This window comes from Uranotaenia lowii, chromosome 1 (assembly GCF_029784155.1).
Source record: "Uranotaenia lowii strain MFRU-FL chromosome 1, ASM2978415v1, whole genome shotgun sequence".
Lineage (NCBI taxonomy): Eukaryota > Metazoa > Arthropoda > Insecta > Diptera > Culicidae > Uranotaenia > Uranotaenia lowii.
The window spans coordinates 62,453,560-62,464,260 of NC_073691.1; the positions used below are offsets into that span (position 1 = coordinate 62,453,560).

Genomic DNA, 10,701 nt, shown 5'->3' on the forward strand with positions numbered 1-10,701 from the left:
TGATAATTTAAAATATGTGAGTGGGGGAAAAATAGTGATACGGAAGGAAGAGAGAAATGGGTATATGTGCGATAGGTTGGTCTGTGAAAAAAGCGCATTTGGGTCAGAAAGAAGTGAAGAAACGATAAAGAAGAATATTCTGAATAGAGTTATCAGAATCTTATTCGTGAAACAAGTGAAAAAACAAAATTTCATCACCGTGTTAAGAATATTGAGCGCTTAGAGTCACCCAATGACCTACTGTCGGATTGCGTTTGAATTTCAGTATCGGCTATAGATTTTTGGTTTAAGGCCAATTATCTGCCGATGGTTATGAAATTGAACAAGGTTGGTTCCAGCTACAGGTAAGCTGAGAGTGTCTAGAGGTAAGATCGGTAAAAGGTAAGACTATTTTACCATACAACTATTTCATTGATTGAATATATTATATAAGAACGTACAAACAGTTGCCAGCTGGGCAGGTATCTACACGAATGCGGAATACCTGTCGTACACACTTAATCTTTTCTCCTGTGATCGGAACGATTCTGTCCTGTATTTTCAACAGCTGAAATTACAGGACGATTTCAGGACAGCAAAACAGCTCAGGAAAAACAACTGTCAAAACGTCCTGTGATTTCGAAACAATTCACTACCGCCAATTGCAGGGAGATTTGAAATGTTCCTGTGAGTTCGAAACGGTTTCCTCCCGAGATTAGTATAAAGCTCTGAAATTATTTCCCCTGGTTTAGAATCCCAAATTTTTATTGCTGATCTGTGTTTTACAAAAAAAAATTTTTCTAAAATAAACCATTTATTTCACAACATTTGTTTACACCATAGAACACAAAACACTCTATAGTGAATTTCAAAAATCACTGCACTTGACTTAATTTCAAAATCGGAAGGTTGTCTTAGAAAGTCCTCAAGAATGATTTTCCGGAACGATGCTGCCTAGAAAACCTGCGAAAACACCAGCGGCGATGAAGTCCCACCGACTTTATCGTTTGCAGACGAAATATGGATAACACTTAGGCTGGCATTCTGACTTTGCAGGACTGCTTGTCCGGCAGGCGTTGTTGTTACATGCTATTTTATTCCATGACGAAAAATTCTATTTTATGAACTCCTCGTAATGTAGTTAAAATCGTCTTGTAAAGGTTTTTATTTTCCTAAAAAGAAAAGTAACGTACATCAAAATTTCTGATCGACTTGGGAGGAGGCTTACGGGCTTACGGACTTATGTTGATAGACCTCATTTTCATCTTCCTACTTTCTGGAGAGGGATGAACAATCTTTTGAAACCTTTGCGCTGACACAGGTCCTCGGCAACAAGAACTCGACCATGATCGGGTTTTTTGAGTACCTGCAGATGTACGAGTTTGCTTTATCCATGTGCTGTTTGCAAAAGGAAATAAAGAAAGTGAATTTATTTTATTGGGACATTCAAAAAAGTCTCAAACTCACTTACAATTTCTGCCATTTGATTTTTGAAGTCCCGGAACTTTCGAGTCCTTTTACAGGAACACTTATATAAAGCCTAATTGCCTGGACATTGGCGATGGTTGTGCCGTACAATTACACCCGCCTGACAGTTCCGATCTCTGCTGCTGTTTATAGTTGCTGCTGCTGATTTGAACACTCTCAGATGCTGCTGCCAAATGCTCTTCCGTAGCTTTTTGTTCCAAACAGTATTTAGATTGCGGCTTCCATTAAGTTGATTAGTGCATTGAACTGTTGCTTGGAAATAAACAAGAACAAAGAAATTCAAATTTAAATTATTTTGATTGATCTTCTTCTAGCTGCTTTGCGTAAAATGTAAGGTTTATATACCTGTTGTGTTGAATCATCTACTCCTGGAACTGTTTCCTGGTGTTGTTGAACGTTTGAGGGAACCGCTGGGTAACTGAGCCAGCGGGAACTGTTTTTTTTTCGTCCTACGGTAACAGTAATAGAATATGTACTTCGATAAAATGTACCAAAACAAACGGATAACTCCGGTTTCGTGCAGCACCATTTCCACAATTATCGAATGGCCTTCGGACTTCAATTTAGATGCTTCCTGTTCATGGGCGCAGCTATTTTACTTTGCTGATTCGTTGTACCGACAATACTTGTTGTATGCAAAGTTCTTTTCGATCAGATTAAGAATTTTTAACCAGAGTGCACCGGTTCCCTGCGGATTTATGAATATTTTTTGGAACATGAATGTGTCCTATGATAGTGTCCTTCCTGGCCGCTAGAACTGAACCTTAATCGAGAGAATAAGATATTAAAATTTGTTTTATTTTTTCAATGTTTTGCTGGATTTTTCTTTTCTTAATATTTACCTTCTGGGCCAACATCTGTGTTTTGTTGATGACTGGCCTGATTGTGTTGACGGTTTGATTTTGACGAACTGATTATTTCTTCGGGACTATGAATGAATTATACGATTATGCCTACTGCAGGTACCTTTGCCGATTCTGGCTTATGAAGTTTATTTCCAAAATAATTTGAATATTATCGGATTTGCTAGTGAGAATAGTTGAATTTTGTAGCAGTAAATAATTTTGAACTTGCTTCTTCGCTCGAACTCTTTAAAAACTATAGTTATAACCTTAAAAATTTCCTATGCAGTTTTCGCACGACGATGAAAGGCTTGCCCACATTGGCAAAAAACGCGCGAAGCCAAACGAGTCTCACGTGATATGGGTGATTACTGTCCTGAATTTCAGGAAAATTGTTTGTGCACCTGTACACACGAAGAAATTTCATCAGGGATTTCAGGAGAAGCGTAATGTCCCGAGCTTCAAGAAGATTTCCTTTCGAACTTCGTGTATTTTGAACATATTTCCTGTGAATCGGAGAGTCATTATCCCGAGCGGTATAATTGCAATCTTAGTGTGTAGATTCTTAACTCTAAATATGTTATGAATTTTATACGGTTGCGAAACTGTTTGCTCGTTCTACAAATAAGACGTACACCTACACGAAACATTTTCATTTCATGACAGTTCACACGAAGCCATGGTGTCGGGTATGTGATGATATGCATTGAAGATTGGCCGAACTAAAAATCTAAAGGATGCAAGTTAGCGCATACGTTGGCGAAACTGCGGTGAATCCGTGCACCCATGGTGGATTATCTACATACATACATACATACAAAAACTAAGAACTTTTCCTAGTAGGTGTACTTCCGAATTCTCAAATTTTTCCACTCCGTGGGGGTGTTTGTTCAATAAAAGAATTTATTAATCACTTAATAGCTTAAAATTGAAAAAAGTCGGTCCGCCAAACTAAAACAGCTGTAACTTGCAATTCCCTGGAACGAATTTCACCAAATAACTTTTGTTGAGGTGCTTATAGCGTTGAATTAGAATTTGCTGATCGTATACGCTACCGACCATAAGTTTGGGATCACCCCCTCAAAAACAAAAAAAATTGTTTGGTCATATCTTAGTTATCTTATGACATAAGGCATTTCTTTTGATCTCATTCTAAAGTCGACGATCAAAGCCTTTTTCGTATGTTTTTGGAAAAACTTATATGTTAACTTATTATGACTTAAACTTAGCTTAAAAGTGGAAAATTTCCAAAAAATCGCGCATTTGAATCTTTTTTCATAAATGTCAAAACAAACATGTTTTTTAAATTTTGTGCTAGAAATTTGCAAAGTGCGAACAGATAAAATAGCTACTTAAGTTATCGATGAAAAGTTTGGGCTCACCCCTCGGTATGGTGTATCGGCGAAAAGTTTGGGATCATGCGAAACATGTAATTTAATTTCATGCGTATCCCTGTCATCAAACGACGTAGCGCTAAACTGACAAGTTGTATTTGCTTTAGGGGTATTTTGTTTTCGCTTTTTGGGTATTTAGTAAAAAGATTTTTTTCAGTCTTACTTCGTTAAAACTTTAGCTATAGTTTGATCATTTTTTGATAATGTTCACCAAATAGCCGATATGTTCAATAAATACCTGCAAACTTGTTTCAAACATAACTTTATTATCTTACGAGTTATGGCAGATCGATTTGTCTCCATGTTTGATGGATAAACATATTTCGATCCTTTTTAGAAGTAAAAAAAGACTTGAGCTTTGAATGCTAAATTGCCTTTGGGGCCGTTCAGATACCACGTGGACAGAAAAATGAGATTTTTACCCCCTTCTCCCTCTCCGTGCACAAGTGTTGACATTTGGCAACCCCTACCCCCCTCCACCTGGACAGATTCGATTTTTGCAGGGCTGTTAAATCTAGGGGTGGAACAACTTTGACACAAAGTAAGCGCGGTGAAGAAGTGGGCACGGAAGGCAAAATTTTGACAGCCTATTACATTGTTTACGTTTTGTGTCAAAGAAAATCAATGAAAAGTATGACGAAACAGTCGTGCTTTGGTAGTGGTGTTTTATATGACGTCACCATCAACTCGATTTAAATCATTTTGTTTTTTTACAACAAACAACAGTGGCTATTTTTCTACCCCGTAATGCCGTCTTCGTAATCTGTCGACGACGAATATTAATATCGAGGTAAGTATATGGCCCAAGTGGTCGTTTCCAGCTGGACGAATCGAACTAGCAGAACATCGGACCAATCGGCGGGCACTGTTTTATTTTTCACATCGCCCAATAATAATTTTTCATATCGCCATACGAACTTCTGCTGTGTACATAAATATTATATTCGCTTCTGCAGAAATTAAAAATAATTTAATTTTGGTTTTCCAAAGGTAATATTTGTGCGACAAAAAATAAACAACCGAAGTACCGAAGTGCCGGATGCAAAGGGGCTTGAATTCGGAAGCGCATCACCACCGGCTTCCTGGTAGTTTCAACAACAGTCCCAAACAAGTGCGCCCTAGGAGCAGTTGATAAATGACAACAATAACAAACTGCAGCAGAAGTGTAACCCCCAGTTGGCTATTCGAAGGAAATTTTATACGAATTCTCGAACATCCAGCCGGATAATCTGTAACAGAAAAAGTCATACAAAAGGTAAAATAAAAGTGCTATCATACTTCACTTGATTTTATTGAAGTTTAATCAGTGCAAACTTCAATTTACATTCTTGTTTAGTTTCAGTCAGTTCGGATGTGTCAGGAACGAAAACAACAGGAGTACAAATAGAATTCATTCGAACCCAGGAAATTATCAGCAAACAACAGCAGCAGGGATAGGTTATACCAGTTGTGAATTTGTTCTACCACTACCGAGAAATCCAGGAAATTACGTGTGACGGATGCGCTACTGTAACACAACAGCTTATTCTGAGGCCTCTAAAATCGAAGGGCTATTCCTCAGAAGAGAAAATGGTGCTAGAAGTAAGTTGACTGAATCATTCTTGCTAAAATTAGATGATATTTTTGTATGTCTCGATGAAATTGATGTTTTTTTCGACAGCACAGCACATACACGAAACAAATTCGTAGCTCTACGGTCCCTTAAATCAACCTGGTTCGAGTTTAAGTTCTACACGCTGCGCAACATGCTTCGAAGGAGGAAACCGATGCGGGTGCGGATTGAGTGGATTAAAAATATTTCGTAAGTTTTGATGAGAATATTTTATGTCTGTTCAATCAACTCTAGTAGAAACGGGTCGAAACAAGTAGAAATGGATTGATAGTTGATCACCTGTCTCTTTCCAATTGACTTCGACCGACTTCTACCAAGTCGAAACTAATCCTGCTGCCGAGCTGGATTGGTTTCGACTAGTTTCAACTTGCTCCATTGAACAACGACCTGACTAGTTTCGACCAAAACATTGGCTCGTTGAACATCTATCAGTTAACAGAAACCAGTTGAAACCGATTTTTACTAACGATTGAACGAAGCTTTTATAGTATTTATTTTGACGCACATTTTTCAATTTAGGCTAAACCTACGGCTTTCGCATGGTGATTGACGATGTGTTGCAGAAAAGTGAAGCAAACATTACCGGCAAACCTATCGGCCAGACAGTCAGGGGAAACCCATTCTACGGGATGAAAATCCCGCAAAAAAAAACTAGACAAACGCAGGTCAGGATGCCAGAGTAGAGGTGCTCTCCAACTGGTAATCAAGGGTTCAATCATCATCAACCAAATCACCACCGACCTTTGGCTAGTTTGACCGTCGACTATGATTTACACAGTATACTTTAGTGTTTAAATGATAAGTGAAATATGTATGTATGCATAAATTATTCGTTTTTTATATTAAACTCAACTTTGAAACTAGAATTTTTGATTGATTTGGAAGGGACTAGGAGGATGGAATTTAAAATTTCTTACGAATTTCGGGAGAAACCCGTCTTAAATTTTCAAAATTTATATCATAGGAGAACACCGTTTCGAGACTACAGGAAAATTTGACAGTTGTTTTCCTGTACACTTTTTCTATCCGGAAATCGTCCTGTAATTTCAGCTGTTGAAAATACAGGACGGAATCGATCGTCCCGTTCACAGGAGAAAAGATTAAGTGTGATGTGTGATAAAAAAAACTCATTTTCACCGCGGCCAGCAGTAAAAATTATGACCTCATGGAACGAATATTCGAGTTCTGTTTAGGAATCATACGAACACTTCAGATACAGCTTGGCCGAGTGTTTCCTAAGAAAATAACTCTTCTGTTCCTGGAGAAACCCAATTCCGAACAGATTACATCCCAGCGGTTCCGATAGCTGGACACTCTGCTTAAATGTTCCTGCTGATTGTTGAACAACCGGGAAACGTATCTCTGCCGCCAAATTTTGTGTTAAGAGATCCGACACTGTTTTAAATATAAAAAAATATTACGGTATTGAAGCGAAGTTAAAATAAATCATGATACTTACAGCAGGGCATCGGAATTCTCTTTACAAGATGCAAGTTGGATTCCGATTTTGGAGAATCGTTTTCGGAGCCTTGTGTGATGGCCGTGTGAACGTACTGTCCATAATTTAAACACGAGGGTTACCATCGTATCCACCCTGTTTCCGCCGCCTTTTTCCGTCACTCCGTCACCTGAGCCACTTTCGCACCTAGAACGCTTCCTCCGTGGGAGAAACAAAATGTGACACCTTGTGGCTGGTACTGAACTGGCCGCTGCTACTGGATCGTTTCTTGTGGTGATGATTGAAGTAGTGGCTGCTGCTGTGGTGTTGGCTCTTCCGCCGGCCTCCAGAATGTTTTGACTTGTGGTGTTGCCGCAATCGTGACTGAGGAACTGGAAGAGTGATGTTTTATCCGTCAAATTAAATATACTGCTGCTTCTGTTGATGATGTGATTTCGTGGTTCTTTCTGTCCACCTCGTTTGGCGCTGGAACTGCCCCGGTGTTTGTCCGGCCGGATGGTGGAGTTGTTTTTTCGCATCTACTGCGAGCTTTACGGGAATAGAAAAAAAAAATAATGATTTTGCTAAACAAAACAGTTTTCAACTTACCTTCATCGCTTGCGCCGTTGTCGACCTCGGTGCGCTTAGTTTTCAGTAATATAGAGGAAATAAACTATTAAGGGGAATAAAATAGATGGATATAAAACATCAAAACAAATTTTAAATACTGTTCCTGAAATGATATTATTCAGTCACTCAATAATCTAATACCGTGATACCTGCGTGCTTCATGCACTTTGATGCCTTCTTTTTTTGTAAACAATGTCACAGCATGGCTGATAGGGCTATTTGGCATTTTACACCACCCCTAGATTTAAAAGCCCTGGATTTTTGTTGCCTACATCTAAATTTAAATTTCCATTTCTTGGTTTATTTTTAATTGCAAGCTCCGATTTTTACAGAATGCATCTCAATTTGAGATTCTCTAAAGTCAAATTTTTTTTCTGAATTAAAGATAACGAAACTGTAAAGACAATTTAAGCAAGAAAGATACATTACAATTTCAGATATTTTTTTTATAATTTCTTATTTTGGAACGTTTTTGAAAAAAAATGAGTCCTTATTGTATTTGCCTCGACGCAACAAAAATGATCGATTTTGATTTATTGATATAAAACGATTCTTCATAACTCAAACTATATTTGGTAATTTTTCAGATATTTAGAATTGTAGTTTACATACCTTTACATTTGAAAAAGAAATAAAAATTTTAGATAAATATATGTAAAATGGCCAAACACATCAAAACTAAAAATGCGTTTTCTCAAAATAAGTTTCTTTTTTTTTTTTTTAAATAAATCATTTATTTTTCTTTTCAAGGCTTATTTACTGTGATACTTAACGTATTTTATTAGCATTTATGCACTTATACCCATTTGGCTCGAAGGGCCTCATACATTTTGAGCTGTTATCACAATTAAACAATTTTAATAATGTTCAATAGTTTTAAATTGTGTTTTTCATCTAAAAGTGAAATATATTTTCATCAATTCTGTCATCACTTTAAAAATATTACTCACAATGGTATTTTTTGCAAAATATTCGGTGATGCAGACTGTACTTTTGAACACATTTTGAGTTTATTTACGATTTTTCATGTTCAGAATATTCGTTTCACCGAATACTTGAAAAGGGCCAATAGTCGGTATTCGGCCGTTCGCACTATTCGGTACATCTCTAATGATATCCATTAAATTTTCGAAAAATACTGAAAATACTACTTCTAAAACCAGAGGTTATGGATAAAATCTGAAATTGAGTTCAGAAATTTATTTCCAAAATTAGTTTTTAAAGCATAGGCTCCAAAAGCTTGACAATGTTTTAAATTTCCCCAGGTGACTATTCCGTCATGCCCGACTATTTTCTTGGAAACAAGGCAATCACTCAAGTTAAACATTCGGAAGACATTTTTCAAATTTTTGACCAACAGGGCTGGATTTCAGGATTCACCAAAATTATATCGCTGTTTTATGATTTTGATTTTCTTATTTTAGAATTATTCGAAGAATTCGAACAACAATTAGTAATAATTCGATAATAAATACTTCAGAAAAATAATTAAATATTCAGTTTTTAATTCATAGCAATTATTAACAAACACTTTTCAGGGTCTTACCCTGATATGAAGATTCTCAGTAATAATATTGTGGATAACTTGATGTGAAATTCCGGTTTTACACTCATAAGGGAATCCCTGGTGCCTACAATTCCGAACAATAAAGACTACCGAAAACTTATCGCTGTCACCAGTCGAAAACCGACACCAAAACCACGAGACTGACTGAACCTGAAAGCAGCGTCAGTTCAATGAGTGAGTGCGCGAGAGAAGGAGAGGAAAGAGATATAAACGTCTTCCGATTCGGCGAGGGGTGTTCGGATGTTAATGTCAATGTCCAAACTGAAGCTTTTATATTGTAATAAATCGACTCCTCACATTCCCCTTCTTCCCTATAAAAAACTTAATAAATGTTGTCCCTCTTAGCATTTAAAATAAAAAGCAATGATTATTCTCTTTGCCTATGAGGTACGATATTGGCATGTTTTCAACTGTTGTGGAGGAAAAAAAAGCACGCAGGCATTTACATAGTTTGAGTTTAATCTTTGTAAAAACTCAAAATTGAGTAATAGTTTATTTTTAAATGAATTCATTTGTTCCACTGTGCACTGTCTTGGTTTATTTATAACGGACAAAGGCCTTTATTCTTTTATCGTGAACAAATGTCAAAATGCGCGACCAAAACCGTCAATGAGATAAAGAAAAGGTAAAGCAGAATTGTTTTGCATATGTGGTACAAGCAGCAAAAACATACAGTTATTTTACTTTTGTGTTGTCATAAATCAATAGGTGCATGTGAAACAATACCTCCAAGTAGATTGAAATATATCTAAATGTTTTCTGCTATAATAAACTAAATAAATTTTATCTTAATTTTTAATCTGCTTGCCGATAGGATGCCTAAAGAATTTAGCGAATGTACGTCACCTGTTTCGCGGTTACTTGTTTAACCTTGACTCTGCAAAACGTAAATATTTAGAAGTCAACAAAATCAAATTTTGCTCATCTCGCTTCTAGTGCAAGACAAAGTTTTTGCTCACCGAAACAGTATTCCAGCCAAGTGCATTTAAAACTCCTCTACAATACTGCCGAAAAGCTTCTTAAGTGAACCAAAGGTGGTGTTGACGGAATAATTTTCTCCTACTCGTTCACGGAAAACACTCCTTCGGAACGTTGCTGATTGACCATTGTACTGGACGACACGGCTAACTATCGAGGCGAGCTGGCGGAGTCAATTCGGAAAAAGACAAGGCGCTGTATCAGTTGTTTTGATTGTGTCTCCCCAGCTACCGTCCCTTACTAACAAGAGATAGAAGGTAGGCACCCAACCAAGATATAACTGGACAAGCACATCGAGCGTCGTTTTCTGGTGTACAGTGTACGAGTACAAATCAACTCGGACAACATCTCAAAGTACACCAAATTTACTCAACACTACTCATCCAAGGATCCACCATCAGGCTGAATGGTACACCAGCAACGTTTTGGGGCATTGTTAAGTCGAAATCCGACATGCTAGCTACATGAAAATTTTGAAATGCCCTTCGACTTAACACTGTCTCTAGAGTTGACTATTTTAGCTAATTACCTACCGCTTAATTCCAGGAGTACTCGTTGAGAATTAAAAAAAAAACTTCACTTTATGGATGTATTCGAAACAAAAAGGATTTCTTGTTGCTGACGTGAGTCGCATTATGCATGTCGCACCTTACCTGTTATGGTTCAATATGAAACATCCATTTACAGAATTCGATATTTCCTGGATGGTGCAATGCTTGCTTATGGAGTAGTGAGGTAGAACACAATACCAACTGATCAACTGATATTGCTAA

The 10,701-nt window shown here is 37.2% G+C and overlaps 1 long non-coding RNA gene across 6 annotated transcripts; it reads right to left on the reverse strand.

Annotated features, from left to right (window-relative positions):
• Nucleotides 1-693: 693 nt before the first annotated feature.
• LOC129739859 (uncharacterized) lies at nucleotides 694-7,639 on the reverse strand. Of its 6 annotated transcripts, none has more exons than XR_008736000.1 (7): nucleotides 7,533-7,639; nucleotides 7,363-7,426; nucleotides 6,775-7,302; nucleotides 1,813-6,710; nucleotides 1,447-1,719; nucleotides 1,216-1,377; nucleotides 694-1,151 (listed from the first exon to the last, which is right to left on the reverse strand). It is a non-coding gene; the product is annotated as an uncharacterized LOC129739859 (long non-coding RNA). The 6 variants fall into 6 exon arrangements; XR_008735999.1 differs by having other exon boundaries at nucleotides 7,525-7,639; XR_008735998.1 differs by lacking the exon at nucleotides 7,533-7,639 and having other exon boundaries at nucleotides 1,813-2,230; nucleotides 2,310-6,710; nucleotides 7,363-7,504.
• Between the last annotated feature and the right edge of the window lie 3,062 nt (nucleotides 7,640-10,701).